General features: G+C 38.5%; 1 protein-coding gene across 3 annotated transcripts in view; it reads left to right on the plus strand.

The window, feature by feature from the left end:
- LOC136857516 (coronin-2B) overlaps positions 1-17,523 on the plus strand; it is a 252,436-nt gene that overhangs the window by 157,861 nt on the left and 77,052 nt on the right. The window lies entirely within an intron of this gene.

Genomic DNA, 17,523 nt, shown 5'->3' on the forward strand with positions numbered 1-17,523 from the left:
CACTCGGAACCTTTCTTCAGAACACCCCGTTATACTTCATGTGCCTTGTACTAAAACATTATGTTATGTTGGGATCTGGTGGTGATTATATTTTTAAGAAGAAGTATAACTAGGCAACCATCCTCTATATAACACTAATCAGATAGAAAAAATCGCAGGGGTCCGACACTTCAAAAAATGAAGGTATCGACCAAAGGAATACGAGGGCCATGAAGGGCATGAAAATGAAAGACTCCCTAGACCTCCATACATGATATCGTCGGGGTCTGAAAAGAACAAGAGTTGACCAAGGGAGGTCATATAGGATAGATGAAAGTGAGGAGCCTGGCACAAGTAAGTGGAAGCAATGCCAGGACTCAGCTGAGGGCCCCGTGGTCGCCAATCCAAGCTCCAAAGTTCAGAGTCCCTGGGGTTTCTGTTAGTTGCCTCTTGCAACAGGCAGGGGATACCGTGGGTGTTATTCTACCGCCCCCACCCACAGGGGGGATGTTGGGATCTGGGCACTAAATATTACACCCTTCCTCACATTGCTGGGTCACTATATATACACTCTTACGGACTTTGATAGGAGGTCCAAACGTAATAATGCATAATCGTAACCTGACAAATGACCACGGATGAGACTGTATCGAAGAGCGACCTGAATTGCCATTACTGGCTTCGAACCGCCCTCCTCCTACTTTCTGTGCTAACGTCGGCAGCTCTAGCACTTGGAGGGTGGTAACGTTCGGAAAAAAAATAACTAAGAAAAATACTTAAGACGGAGTCTTGTCTAATATGAAAGTAGGATTTCTGGATTCAACTATTTAACTATTTACTGGATACTGCTTAGCACTGCTAGTAATGACAAGAATCATGTAATAGGGTCACGAATATAAATTTATTCCTGAATTGTGACATAAGGAAAAAAAGAATACTATTACAATAAACTCTCCGCACACGGAGAAAAGAAGAAAAGTAATACGCAAATTACATTAACTCACCTGAAGGGCATTCACTGATCTCACTTAGCACAAGCTTCATTGGGCAATGAATTATAATATAAGTCTGGCAGTTAACATCATCTATCTTTCTATTCTTAATTTACTTGCTTCGGTCAATCACCACCATGTAATTTGAGATGATGTCCCTTACATAATACATTCTATTCGTAGCACGTAATTAACCGGTCCCTACGCTACATAGTTAACACATGAGACAGATACAGTAGAAGTCCGTTATAGCGAGAATTCATAACAGCGAAAAATTTACTCGCTATAACGGATTGTCGTTGTATCCGATTTTGTATAAAAGTCGGAAAACCCTTCATGCACATTGAAATCGGTATGAAACGGCAATCAGTTTGTTCAAAACTTGTGTTTCCGCAGATGATATCCACACTATGGCTTACTTGTTTGTTATTTTTCGTAATCCGATACTTCGTGAAAGTGTATGTTTAATTTCATCTGAAAAAAATATAATGCCGTATTTCTCCGAATGCAAGATGAACCCCACTTTTTCCTTCAAAAAATTTAAATCAGGCTCAAAAAGAAGTTTGTAAAATCATATGAATGCTTTGTTGTACAATAGTACGCATTTTTAGACTATTTTTAGACGCCGAACATTGACTTTCGTCATGCCATAATTATTTTTCTTTTTTGCGGCTGCACAATTATTCTTTATTTCCGCTGTTTAAGGACCATTAACTTAACATTGGCATCATAATACCGAAGAGAACTCGTTGAAAATTTTTCGTCAATATCTATTCCATGCGCCTCTATAACACAACGATCCATCAGGAAATTATTCTTACTGTCTATAAAACTGTTACTTTTACGCAGCGACAAATATAACCGGTTACCGCTACACGCACGTCTCGCTTGTCGAGTTCAGCCAAATTCAGTGGCTAGCGATGTATAGGCCTAATCGCGAACGTTAAAAGTCAACAAACAAGTTTATTGCGCCACGGTATGGGCATTCCGCCCTTGCGTTTTTCGTGCACGTACCTCACAATTCCATCTTCGACTTCTTTAAAGCATCCTTGTTGCGGACCACTGAATGCATTTTTTTGTACAGTACGCATTTTTTTAGCTCTTTGTCTTCACGCTAATGCCTAATATTGGCTTTAATTGGGCCTATGCTGTATTTTCTTGCGGCTGCACAATTATTCTACATTTCCAAGTGTTTAATAAACATTAACTTAAAATTAGTATCATAATATCAACTAGAACCCGTTGAAAATTTGCCGGCAATACCTTTTCCACGTACCGGTATCTTTACAATACGACTATCCATCACGAAAATATTCCTGCTGTCTATAAACCTTAATTTTACTAAGCACTAAGTACAATAGACGAGTTATGACTCTGCCACTAAGTAGCCATGGCTTTTCTAAGAATTCGAAGGGTCACATGTTTTGATACCATTCTGCAGATTTGAGAAACACACAAGCACTGTACAACGGTTGTCGCGGCTAGCGATGCGTAGTAAAGAGGCGGTTGTTTATTGTCAACGAATTCTGTGCGCGTGTGAAGAGAAGCAGCGTGGTTACCACGGTATGAGATTCTGAGGAAAAAGAAAGTCTTGGATTCGGAGAAATACGACATCACTCCAGAGATTTCTGTGGCAAACATCTCAGCTTTCTTCTTCAAACAGCGTCACCAAACCTAACCGTATATGTAGCCTATCATGAAAACATATTTGAAACGCATGTAAATAGCCGTAACTAGACGCGAGAAGATATGAAATATCCTCTGAAATCAGTGATGTACTCTGCCATATCTTGAGGTGTATCACATTCTTACTTAATTAAAACATTAAAATTAAGATATACTTCAGTCTTTACTTTTAACGAGTTAACAACTGCTATCGGTCACGTTATTTACGCATTTATTATGAAAACGTGTTATCCTCTTTCATTTCGAATTTTCTTTAGAGAACAGCAGTCGATGGGTATTACTAATCAACTCCAACATCGCCTTTGAATGTCGACGAGAGAGCTCGTAAATGCACAATGTGAGAAAACTCTACCGTACCGAAGATGCTCGATCGCATTTTGTTGCAAACATCTCAGTTTTCTTATTCAAACAGCGTCACGTATCCTAACTTAACCGTACTATACGTACGATGAAAACACACTTCAAGTGCTAGTAGAGAAATTATATCCTTCGCGCTATAAATTTTCATAATAGCCTTTTCGTAATTTAACCAGACGCGACAAAATATAAACTAACCTCTGAAATCAATTAAGCATTCTGCCATATCTCGAGGTGTATCCCATTCTTACTTAATTGCAGTATGTCACCTCAAAATTAAGCGGTCATTTAGTCAGCCTTAATTTTTAATGAGTTAACAACCGTTATCGGACACGTTATTTACGCATTTATTACGAAAATATGTTCTCTTTCATTTCGAATTTTTTTTACGGAACAGCTGTCGACGGATATTACTAATCGACTCTGACATCGCCTTCGAATGTCGACGAGATAAATCGCTAGTGCACATAGCGAGGAAACGATGCCGAAGGTAATCGATCGCATGTGGTAGGGGCCTATCATCGCTGGGGTGCATAAATATCAGTAACGGAAAAAATTGCGCGCGCTTAATCGCTCGTAATAACTGATACGCCAGTGATGCGGTGCTCGCTGTAGCCGAAGGACGGTACACAGTTTAATATAGGAATTTTGAAGGGACAGAAAAAGTCGTCGCTATAACGGGGTTCTCGTTATATGCCGTACTCGCTATATTGGACTTCTACTGTATTTACATTAAAGAAACCCACACAACAGTGAGCAAAAACTCCCCGAACTATCTGTAGCCCTGATACCAAGACACACAACGATGAACATCGGTTCTGTTTGAAATCAAAGAACTACACTGAACAAAATTCTATGACAATTTATGTATAGATAGGGCCACTCTTATAAGGAAAACATGGATATCACTTCTGCCCCCGGCGAAAGCATAATGCAAGCTTGCGCATGCCGGCTCATTCTGGCCTGTGTTTGAACTGGGTTTCTTCTGACTGAGAGATACACATCTGAAAATCCATAACTACCTGTTGCCTCATACTATGGTACATTGGGGGATATATAATTATCTATTAACTACCATCTAAATTATCATAACATTTAACACAAGTGTTCTTAAACCGAACCATTGAAAAAATTTAAAAAAAAAAAACAGTGTGAAATCCATGATCCATGGCTCTTAACTTCAATAACATGGCACACCGCTCTGCACATAGGGAAGAGATTGCTATTTTGCTTTTTACGTCGCACCGACATGGATAGGTCTCATGGCGACAATGGAATAGGAAAGGCGTAGGAATGGGAAGGAAGTGGCCATGGTCTTGATTAAGGTACAGCCCCCGCATTTGCCTGGGTAGGGAAGAGACAATGAAAGGAAAGATTTCTCTTTTATTGTACGCGACTCAGTCAGTGGGACGGTCCTTCCCATTCAATAGCTGCAAGGTTCCACAACCAAAGATAAAACTGAATGGTAAAATTCTGGAAGTGGTTAAAAGTTTCAAGTACTTGGGAAGTGTGATCACAGAGGATGGAAAGATCACCGAGGGAATTGGGAAAAGAATACAACAAGCAAACAGCTTCTACCAGAGTGGAAGGGGTATTTTGTGGAACCATGATATCATGAAGAAATGTAAGAAAGTATTATATTCAACCTATTATGAACCCATACTAACCTATGCAGCTTTGTTGTAACAAAACAAGAGGAGAGTAGAATACAGGCAGCGGAGAAGAAATTCCTAAGAGGAATCAAAGGCAAGACCAGAAAGGATAGAATTAGAAATGAAGAGATAAGGAAAAGGACGTGTAGAGAATGGGAAAAAAAGTGTGTGCCAAAAAAAACTTTTTTGGAGAAGTTAACAGGAAAGAGACCACGAGGAAGATCCCGAAAGAGGTGGACAGATTCAGTGTGGGAGTGCATAGAGAAGAGGGGAGGAAAACCAGATGATGTACTTAAAAAAAGAGAAGGGTGGTGAAGAGACAGGCAGCGATGGAGGTCCGTGATTCACAACCCGACCCGGGAAAGGGGAAATGATGATGATGATGATGATGATGATGATGATGATGATGATGATGATGATTTCAATATAACCGCAGGATTTCCAAGGAATATTATTCATTTATTTTCTATTCTCTTATCCTTCACGTCGATTACATCGGGGCAATAACATTCGAATTCCTCATTTCATATCTCATCGTAGACTATTTTGGGCGTTCGGTCCTCTTTACTTTTCGCACTGCGTATCCTAGTTCCTTGGGCAGAGGGGTGTCATTATCCTCTCTCAACCCTTCATATTTCTCTTTGCTCACCGTAAACATTCTGACCCCTCTTTGAAGCACCCAATACCACAGCACTTCACACTGGTTTCACACAAAAAAGAACACTCCACACAGATTCTGGTAAAAATCAACGATCAAGGGAAATTTGCATATTGTCCCTAACATAATTTACCTAAATAACACAGTTTTGTATCTCTCTCACTCAGGACTCTTCTCTCTTGATGTTCATGCCTTAACCCTGGAACCGGCAAGCGGTTTACCTTCAAGCGGCAAGCATTTAGGCGAGTTTTGCAAGCAACTTTTAAAAAATTCATAATAATGTGGTTTTTCGATTTATTTTTGTGTATAACAAGTCATTTTATTCAGAAAAGGACGAAGAATACTATAGTAGGAAGTTAAATTTACCAATTTAGTATCCTGAAGCAGTATGGGCAAAGTATCCAACACACACTAAGTATTCCAAAATAATCCTCAAGTTCTGGGCAACGTGTACGTAAAACGTAATATTTTATGACGATTTTACTATATACAAAATTTGCACAATTTTATGCTGATTAAAAATATGTTGAAAGGTTTCACTACATTGAAGTATTATAAAATAAAGTAGAACTGAAATAACACAAGCACATCTCACCAACACGTGAGTCTACTTAGATTCATCCTCGCTACCTTCGGGGTGGTTCCTCTTCCTTCCTGCTTTCATAGGCCTCCAAGAATGTCGTCATTTATGGACACCACAATTACATCCTGGGCACCAGAAGTGGGTTCGTGACTTTTTTCTGCAGTCGAACAGACAGGGCACAACCGCAGTTTCTTTCCTGGGAGGCGTATCAGCTGATGTTTCATTTCTCCTGAACGTCCAGGCAGAATGCTTTGAAGAGTTTCTTCATCTACAAGACCTTTGACAATATTAACCATAAATTTCTCATATTCAAGGGGTTTGTCGGTGTTCAAACTATAGAGTATGTAGGCATCAAATATTGCCATTACCAACAGGTTATAGATTATTTCTTATCAATTGAAATGTTTTAGTGACATGACTTTTGGAAAATATGGAAATATTTGCGATTTTGAAGTGCATCACTATTTTTCAGTGTTGTTATTATGCTTCAGACCCATATTTATAACTAGAGGGATGATTTTTTTTCATTTCTGATACTGTAACGTCAACCCATCTTTTGCAGGCAAGAATACCCACCCATATTTCCGGAATTAATTTTATTTCAAATAATTTCCTGTGCGTATTTATTAGTTTCAGTCACTAAAAGATTCTAGATAGCATTGGAGAAAAACAAATGGAAATATGTTAGAGGACTGTTTCGCGGGGGGCAATTTCGTAATACTGCGTTTCGAACCTTGAACTTCTCTTCCACTTTTATTTGTGGCACGTGTATACCGCACATTCTGTCACACTAAACTACTTCAGAATTGTGCTGTATTTATAGAGTAGAGTTTCCTCTTCAACATGATGCAAGATATTTCATTAAAATGTTGAGTGTCAAGCCGCTATCTCGAAATTAGTCAGCGCTGGCGTAATACATCTCGATAGCGACTCTGCCGGTTGAGTAATAGCGAAATGAGTCGCGATTGCGACGACTGCCGGTTCCAGGGTTAATAGTATGTATCAGCTAAGCATGCATTGTTTAAATGACGTGAGCTCCCCGGCTATCCTCTGCGACAACCATATTGAACATTAATAGCAACTTCATGGACATGGTATCTCTCATTCATCACTCACTATTGTTTCCATCCCACCTTAGGGGAACTCAAAATACTAATCTATCCTTGTTTCTCATACTTGCTAGAATATTATTAATTATTAACAATAATTGGCGTAGGGCTGTGGCGACCCCATCGCCCAGTGGGAAACCACTGCAATCAGCTACCCGAGTATTGGCGGAAAAAACATAACGTTTGCAGGGTATGGAGGAAATGCCTACTCCCAGTCCTGAACAACTAGGATGAACTTGTAGCACTTCATTTTTCACCAATTCATACTTCATTAATCACCTTTCCAGATGTTGTTGTTTGTTGTTTGAGTCATCAGTCCATAGACTGGTTTGATGCAGCTCTCCACGCCACCCTGTCCTGTGCTAACCTTTTCATTTCTATGTAACTATTGCATCCTACATCTGCTCTAATCTGCTTGTCATATTCATACACTTCCTTCAAAAACCAACTGAACAAGTCCTGGGTGTCTTAAGATGTGTCCTATCATTCTATCTCTTCTTCTCGTCAAATTTAGCCAAATCGATCTCCTCTCACCAATTCGATTCAGTATCTCTTCATTCGTGATTCGATCTATCCATCTCACCTTCAGCATTCTTCTGTAACACCACATTTCAAAAGCTTCTATTCTCTTTCTTTCTGAGCCAGTTATCGTCCATGTTTCACTTCCATACAATGCCACGCTCCACACGAAAGTCTTCAAAAACATCTTTCTAATTCCGATATCAATGTTTGAAGTGAGCAGATTTCTTTTCTTAAGAAAGCTCTTCCTTGCTTGTGCTAGTCTGCACTTTATGTCCTCCTTACTTCTGCCATCGTTAGTTATTTTACTACCCAAGTAACGATATTAATCTACTTCCTTTAAGACTTCATTTCCTAATCTGATATTTCCTGCATCACCTGCCTTCGTTCGACTGCACTCCATTACTTTTGTTTTGGACTTATTTATTTTCATCTTGTACTCCTTACCCAAGACTTCATCCATACCATTCAGCAACTTCTCGAGATCTTCTGCAGTCTCAGATAAAATAACAATATCATCGGCAAATCTCAAGGTTTTGATTTCCTCTCCTTGGACTGTGATTCCCTTTCCAAATTTCTCTTTGATTTCCTTTACTGCCTGTTCTATGTAAACATTGAAAAGGAGAGGGGACAAACTGCAGCCTTGCCTCACTCCTTTCTGGATTGCTGCTTCTTTTTCAAAGCCCTCGATTCTTATCACTGCAGACTGATTTTTATACAGATTGTAGATAATTCTTCGTTCTCGGTATCTGATCCTTATCATCTTCAGAATCATAAATAGCTTGGTCCAATCAACATTATCGAATGCCTTTTCTAGATCTACAAATGCCATGTACGTGGGCTTGTCCTTCTTGATTCGATCCTCTAAGATCAGACGTAAAGTCAGGATAGCTTCACGTGTTCCTACATTTCTTCTGAAGCCAAATTGATCTTCTCCCAACTCAGCTTCAACTTGTTTTTCCATTCTTCTGTAAATAATACGTGCTAAAATTTTGCAGGCATGAGATACTAAACTAATGGTGCGGTAGTTTTCACACCTGTCAGCACCGGCTTTCTTGGGAATAGGTATAACAACATTCTGCTGAAAATCGGATGGGATTTCTCCTGTCTCATACATCTTGCAGACTAAATGAAATAACCTTGCCATGCTGGTTTCTCCTAAGGCAGTCAGTAATTCAGAGGGAATGTCATCAATTCCAGGTGCCTTGTTCCTATTGAGGTCACTCACAGCTCTGTCAAACTCTGACCTCAAAATTGGGTCTCCCTTTTCATCAGTATCAACAGCCTCTTCATGTTCCAGAACCAAATTATCTACATCTTTACCTTGATACAACTGTTGGATATGCTCCTGCCATCTTTCTGCTTTGTCTTCTTTCCCTAGGAGTGGTTTTCCATCTGAGCTCTTAATATTCATACACCTAGATTTCCTTTCTCCAAAGGTTTCCTTGATTTTCCTGTATGCTGCATCTACCTTTCCCAGGACCATACAGCCTTCGACATCCTTGCATTTCTCCTTCAGCCATTCTTCCTTAGCTGCCTTGCACTTTCTATCCACTTCATTCTTTAATCGCCTGTATTCTTTTCTGCCCTCTTCATTTCTAGCATTCTTGTATTTTCGTCGTTCATCAATCAGGTCTAGTATCTCCTGAGTTATCCACTGATTCTTAGTTGATCTTTTCTTCCTTCCTAACATTTCTTCAGCAGCCCTACTGACTTCATTTTTCATGACTCTCCACTCTTCCTCTATAGTGTTTCCTTCAGCCTTTTCATTTAGTCCTTGTGCAACATGTTCCTTGAAACAATCCCTCACACTCTTTTCTTTCAACTTGTCTAGATCCCATCTTTTTGCATTCTTTCCTTTCTTCAATTTCTTCAACTTCAGATGGCATTTCATGACCAACAAGTTGTGGTCAGAGTCCACGTCTGCTCCTGGGAAAGTTTTGCAATCCAACACCTGGTTTCTGAATCTCTGCCTAATCATAATGAAGTCTATTTGATACCTTCCAGTGTCTCCAGGTCTCGTCCACGTATACAGCCGTCGTTTGTGCTGTTTGAACCAAGTATTGGCAAGGACTAAATTATGATCAGTGCAGAATTCAACCAGACGACTTCCTCTTTCGTTCCTTCGTCCCAATCCAAATTCTCCTACTGTACTACCTTCTCTTCCTTGGCCTACCACTGCATTCCAGTCTCCCATCACAATTAGATTCTCGTCACCTTTTACATATTGTATTAAATCTTCTATCTCCTCATATATTCTTTCGATTTCTTCATCATCCGCTGAACTAGTAGGCATATAGACCTGCACTATTGTGGTGGGCATTGGTTTGGTGTCTATCTTGATGACAATAATTCTTTCACTATGCTGGTCGTAGTAGCTTACCCGCTGCCCTATTTTCTTATTCATTATTAAACCAACTCCTGCATTTCCTCTGTTTGATTTTGTGTTGATAATTCGGTAGTCGCCTGACCAAAAATCTTGTTCTTCCTGCCAACGTACTTCACTTATGCCAACTACATCTAACTTTAGCCTATCCATCTCCCTTTTCAGATTCTCTAACCTACCACAACGATTCAAACTTCTAACATTCCACGCTCCGACTCGCAGAATGTCAGTATCCATCTTCCTGATGATCGTCCCCTCTCGTGTAGTCCCCACCCGGAGATCCGAATGGGGGACTAGTTTACCTCCGGAATATTTTACCCAGGAGGAAGCCATCATCAGTACATCATTCATACAGAGAGAGCTGCATGTCCTCGGGAGTTAGTTATGGCTGTAGTTTCCCGTTGCTTTCAGCCGTGTAGCAGTATCAACACAGCTAAGCCATGTTGAGTATTATTACAAGGCCGTATCAGTCAATCATCTAGACTGCCGCCCTTGCAACTACCGAAAGGCTGCTATCGCCCTTTCGATGAACCATTCGTTAGTCTGGTCTCTCAACAGATACCCATCCGATATGGTTGCACCTGCGGCTCGGCTGTCTGCATCATTGGGACACGCAAGCCTCCCCACCGCGGCAAGGTCACATGGTTCGCAGAGGAGGCCTTTCCAGATCACATCTGGAATTGTAAAGCCTGACCTCGATCAGAAATGTTTCGATCGAAAGATCAGACAATCGACGATGAGTCTTCTAATGAATAAATCCACCGGTGTGGACAAACAACAACAAGGATCTGCACAAAGACACCACTCGGAATTGGTGGGGTGTCAAATAGAAGACGTAGGCAAGTCGGAGCGCCTGGAAGCCCAACAGACAATCGACAGATAGTTGACAGACAGTGGACAAACCCAACAATGTAAGAAGAGACTTAAGTTCAACAAATCAGGAAAATTTTCATATTTTGCAACATTAAACATTAATTCACTAAGTAAGGTGAGCAAGTTGAAACATTTAACTGATGTGATGGACCAACATAGGATTTTAATAATGGCTTTACAAGAACTCAGGAACACAGGCCAGGACCCAATTGAATCAGGAGGTTATCGTCTCCACAAAGGACCTCCAGGACAAAGAGTAATGAAGAATGTACCTCAATTTGGTGTAGGTTTTCTTGTTCATAGTAGCATATTAGACTCAATTGAATATTTTTCTTCAAACTCTTCGAGGATGGTACTTCTAACAGTTAAAGTAGTGGGCATAAAACTTATACTTTAATAAATGTCCATGCACCAACAAATGACAAAAACAATAAAGATAGAGAAGGAGTTGAAAACTTTTGGGAAGAACTTGATTACATATTATCGAAGATCCCTGATGAGCATATAAAGATCTTACTTGGAGATTTCAATGTAAATTAGGCAGAGAAAAGAAGTATCTCACAGTTGTAGGAAAATGGCCAGCTTATAAATTAACGAACAAAAATGGCCAAAGATTAATTGAACTTTGTGCAGATCATGGACTCGTTTTGGAAACCATCAGATTCATGAGGCTACCACATAAACTTATGACATGGAAATGCCCTAACGTAAAATTGGGAGAGTTTCAGATTGATCATGTTGCTATGGATAAAGATTATCATAAGGAAATTTATAATGTCAGAGTCCTCCGTGGGGTAGACATTAACTCGGATCATTATATCTCAAAAATTAAAATCAAGTTAACACCAAAAAGGAAACACAAACGTAATCATCTCAAAGCAAGGAGAAATTATGATCCCAGTTACTTAATAAATAATAAAATATATTTAGAGAGATCCAAAACACCTTTAAATGACAAATTAAAGACGACGATCAACATACTTAAAACCATAGCTGAAGAAATCGCTCCAATTAAAAGGAGAAAGATACATGCGTGGTGGAGTGGGGAATGTGACAAATGCAAGGGACAAGGCATGGTTAAATGATCAACAGAGGAAAACAGAAAAATCTCGAGAAGAATTAATTAATGCCAGAAGACAAACAGCTAAAGAAATTAGGACAATTAAAAGAAATTATCAAAAGGAAATGCTTAACACTATAGAGGAAACATTCAATCAGCATAAAACAAGAGACTATTACAAAACATTCAAGCAATATCAATCTAAACTTACCCCTCCCACACTTATGTTAAGAAATAAAAGTGAAAAAATGGCACACAATAATCAGGATAATGCTAACATCCTTGCAGAATACTTTAGAGAGTTACTTAATTGTGAGGATCCTGTGGAACATTTAGAATTTGACCCTAACCCAAAAAATAAAACTCCATTACAAAAGATTATACCACCAGTTTACAATGAAGTGAAAACAGCAATTAATGCACTTAAAAACTACAAAGCAGCAGGAGAGAATCAAACAGTAGCAGAAATATGGAAGAATGCTAATGATCAGACTATTCAAAACCTACATAAATACACCATTGATAATTGGAACATGGAGAAGCTTCCCGAGGAATGGAATACAGCGATAATCCACCCGCTGCATAAGATAGGTGATCGCTCCAATCCAAATAATTATCGGGGGATATCCTTGCTTGATATTACATACAAGATTTTATCCAAGATTATATACACAAGAATCCAAGAACAACTCGACCAAGAACTTGGAGAATATCAGGGAGGATTTCGACCAGGTAGAAGCTGTCCAGATCAAATCATTAGTTTAAAATGGATAATGAAGCACCAAAGAGTTCAAAGTAAGGGTCTAGTCATCATGTTTGTAGATTTTAAAATAGCATACGACAGTATTCATCGTGAATCATTATTAAAAAGCCTTAAAGAATTTGGCTTACACCAAAAACTTGTTAACCTCATTAGTATGACTTTTAAAAATACGAAGGCAAAAGTTAAATTTAGAGGTGAATTATCAGAATCATTCACTATAAGAACTGGACTTCGACAAGGAGACAGACTTTCACCATTGTTATTTAATTGTGCATTGGAGAAGGTTATGCGTGAATGGAACAAGAAATGCCAACCAACTATCAAGATCGGCAGAAATATTAAACTCAACTGCCTTGCTTTTGCGGACGATTTAGCATTACTTGCAAATACAATAGAAGAGGCTAAATTTCAAATTGAACAACTAGAAATTATAGCTTAAAAAATAGGATTACAAATTTCATTTGAAAAAACAGAAATGATGCCAACTTTTAAAGTTGATTTACCAGTTATTCAACTGAACAGTAATAAAGAGATTAAAATTGTTCAGAAATTCAAATATCTCGGGGAAATAATAACATGGAACACAAATGAAAAAGAAGCAATAGAACACAGAACAACTAAATTTAAACAAGCGCAAAGACTTACCTGGCCAACCTATATTAAAAAAAAAATCTCTTTCGATAAACGCTAAGCTGAAACACTATAATTCCATAGTTAAACCAGAGGCAACGTATGCTAGTGAAACTTCATTCAAATTAAATGTAAAATCTACAACAGAAAAATTACAGAAAACTGAGAGAAGAATTCTTAGAACAATTATTAATAAAAAACACCAATTTGAAGGATAGTGGAGATTGTTGCCTAACAACATTGTCTGTCGTGAATGTGAATCAATAATATCTACAATGCGTAAAAGAAGAATTTCCTTTTTCTGTCACATATCAAGATTACCAGACACCAGGATATTGAAACAACTATTCGATTACTTTTTTAAGAATAAAATCAATAATAATTGGTTCAAAGAAGTTCAGGATGATTTGGAAGAATTGGGTATAACTCAACAACAAATCAAAGACAGAAAAGAGAAGAGGATTTTGAAGAACAAAAGCATAAGTCTCAAACTAAAAACAGTGGAATGGAAACAATATACTATATCGGTCACGAAGGGCTTCCAGGTCGGAGAGGATGAGAAAGTTCTGGGAGAAGAAAAAGAAGAAATTCACTCAAATGTATTGATTTCAGTGCTCAAATAGGGCGTAAAATATGTAAGTAAATAAATATTAACAATAAACTTCTCCTCACGAAAGACTTATCAAAAAGAAAGAAATTGTTTGTCTGGAGAGTTAGCTCTCTTAATTTTACATTAACATGACAAAAGAAAACTCAAATTCCATATTAGGACATGTATTATTTACAGCATTTATGTATTAAGGAAAGGAAGTCCTACATTTTATCACTTAGGTTATGCTTTATCGTGCTAAGAAATAAAATATCAACTCATCTGTATGGTGGTCGTCTTCCACGGGAAACCCATGGTCGAGTTCTACTCATCCATCCTCTTGGCGCTGTAGACGAGAGTATCAGCCTTCGAACCTGGTCTGTGACAGTCCATCATCCTGGTTGGCTCGTTCAACTGCTACACATCTTGAAGTAATCCAATTGGTATCAGCTCCAGTCTTAGGCAGCCTCCAAGTGGAGGAAGATTTTGAAAATTAAAAAAATGAATATTATGCTTTTTATAAATGCTTAGGTAAGAAGCTAACAGGAGCTAAATATATACAGTAAAACCTCATTAAGACATTTCTACAGGGGACAAGGAAAAAGAAAACGTTCTACTGAATATACAAATAAAAACTATCCAACAGGTATATGGAAGCACTATATATGATTTTTTTCTGACATGGCCTTTTACGTCGTGTATCCATGCGTACAGTGAAAATTATATCTACAATTTCTAAAGATGAGAGAAAAGTATTAAAAGGTGTGAAAAAACACGAGAGAACAAATACGGCAACCTTTTCCACTGGCGCTTATAAAATAACAAGTGTAGTGAAAGGTGTAATAAACACCAGACAACACACATGAAAACATGTGCACCGGCGCCAATAAAAATATCGGAAGTATCATTGCTGATCACATTCTTTCTGAAACAAATGTTACTAGAAGCCTTTTATTTCAGAGCAGTGGGTTGTTAGGCATTATTTTCTGGTCACACTCTTACACAATGAATTGGAGGTTATGCTCGACCATGTGTGACCAACAAGAATTTATAAAGAAGAGTAGAGCAGAAAATAATATAGGCGATTAAAGAATAAAGTACATCGAAAGTGCAGGGCATCTAAAGAAGAATGGCTGAAAGAGAAGTGCAAGGATATTGAAGGTTAGCTGAGATGGAAAACCGCTTCTAGGGAAGGACTTTGGCTGCTATTTTGAAGTCCACAAAACTTCAACCAACTTGAGCGATCGAGACGAAACTCGAAGGTGCGAGTTCAACATTTGCGACCTCTGTGCGCGTAAAGATGCGGACGCCAGTCCACTTTCTGACTGATTTTAATTTTGTGTTCATTAGTAAGGAATTTCACGACTTTGTCCATATCCATAACTAGGCTCTCACAAGACAAATATGCACCATGCTAGTCAGTTTCACACGATAATGTTTCTAATATAGGCTACTGTATCAGAGTGGACAAAAGGGGTGATAGTTCCTATCTTTAAAAAAGGGAGTAGAAGGAAACGTGAAAATTACAGATGCTACCCTCTTATCACACGGCCTTAAAATTATGGAGAAGATCATTGAAGCCAGAGTAACGGATATACTAGAGCCTATCTTAGAAGAGGAACAACATGGCTTTAGTACTGGAAGAAGCACAACAGATCTGATATTTGTTTTGAGGATGGCAGAGAAACACTGGGAAAGAGGAAAAGACCTAATTATTGTGTTTATGAACCTTGAAAAGGCGTATGATAATGTTCCTAGATCAACTATTTGGAAAAGTCTTAGAAAACTTGGTGTATCGGAGTACCTTATTAGGAAGATCCAAATGCTATATACTAATTGTAAAAGCTGTGTCAGAATTGGAGATGGTCACTCTGAATGGTTCAATACAACCAAAGGAATACAACGGGGAAGTGCCTTATCACCTCATCTATTCATAGCAGTTATGGATACCATTTTAAAGGAACTAAAAGGAAAAGGTAATAAAGATCTTCAGGCTCTGGTGTTTGCAGACGATATGGCAATATGGGATGAAACAGTGGAGGGAGTTCAAAATAATCTGAATGCATGGTGTAAGAAGTTTGATGATTATGGAATGAAATTGAACCCATCAAAAACAGTAGCATTGAAAATCAGCAGACATAATACAGAATGCACATAAAAATACAGGACCACCAAGTTGAAGTAGTACACCAATTCAGTTATTTAGAAAGCGTAATGGCTAGTAATAACAGAGCTGAGATAGAAATAACAAACAGAGTAACGAAAGGCTCTAACTTTTACAGTATTGTTAGACACCTACTATGGGATGAGAAGGACCCACAAAGAACAAAAATGACCCTGTACAAGTCATATTTCATTCCCATCCTTACATATTCTCTGGAAACCTGCACACTAACATCAAAGGATTGTAGTAGGATTCAAGCCTGTGAAATGAAATTTCTTAGAACTGCCCTCCAAAAGACCCGACTTGATCATGTGAAAATTGATGAGATCCGATCTAACCTAGGTCTAAATGAATCGATGGAGGAAAGACTTAGGTCATCTAGACTTAAATAGTTTGGGCATGTTAAACGAATGAATAGAACAAGGTTACCATGTGCTTATTTGGAAAAGAGAATAACGGTAGAAGACCAGCTGGAAGACCAAGAAGAAGATGGATAGACCAACTGAGGGAAGACGTGGAGAGAAGAGGATGGAATTGGGAATCTGTCTTGGACAACGAAATGTTTTTGAATAGGCAACTTTGGAAGAAGCTCATTTTCAAACACCCTATCCGGCTCGCTGGAAGGGCAAACCTATGATGATGATGATGATGATGATGATGATAATGGTATCATGCGACAAATATTCGCTACATTTCATCGGACCACTCAATACAAAATACATTTTTAACTTCTGAATAGAAGGGGTACGCTGTTGTTTCACACCCATAGGTTTAACCTCAAAGTGCCCTACACGTGACCCGTGGGTGGTGCTAAGAAAGCAACAACATTGACAGCCAGACAATCCTTGGGATCTCCTGACTTAAAACATATCACAATTACAAGACCTCAGGGAAACCATCCTTATAAGGACCAGCAATATATATTATGTATTACTATTGTATTTATATGTAATATGTTAGCCATACACTAAATAAATAAATAAATAAATATTCTGAATGGAGTATGAAATACACTCACAAATAGGCTCACAGTTTTTCAGCAGTCTCGCTGCTAACTGAATTATCCTGTGAAGTTCAGGAATTCAAGGCCTTTTCCTGTAACCACGCAACTGTGGCGACGGCTATTACCCGAGTTGAAATCACGTTTCTTTCATTTCCACGTCTAGGAAAAACATGATCATACTAAGCGGTAATAGTGAAAATTCATGACGCAATACGTGAGTTATTTTTATATAGATTTAATACAATGAGAATTGGGGCTTCAAATTTATGACATGCTAAGGGGGGAAAATATGTTAATGAGGAACGCACTTACAAGGTTTCACTGTACTTACAGGATATTGAGATACTGATTGAGAGCAGCAACTTGCTATATAAGCACTGATGAAGGTTGCTGCTGAAAATTTTGGATTCTTTCATGTGTACTCTATCCATGCGTGTTTATACGATCTCTGCTTTTCATCCGTTTCCTGTACAAATACACTTACTGTGAATTAAACATTTGTACATAGTCATTTATTGTT

This window comes from Anabrus simplex, chromosome 1 (assembly GCF_040414725.1).
Source record: "Anabrus simplex isolate iqAnaSimp1 chromosome 1, ASM4041472v1, whole genome shotgun sequence".
In the NCBI taxonomy this organism is placed as follows: domain Eukaryota; kingdom Metazoa; phylum Arthropoda; class Insecta; order Orthoptera; family Tettigoniidae; genus Anabrus; species Anabrus simplex.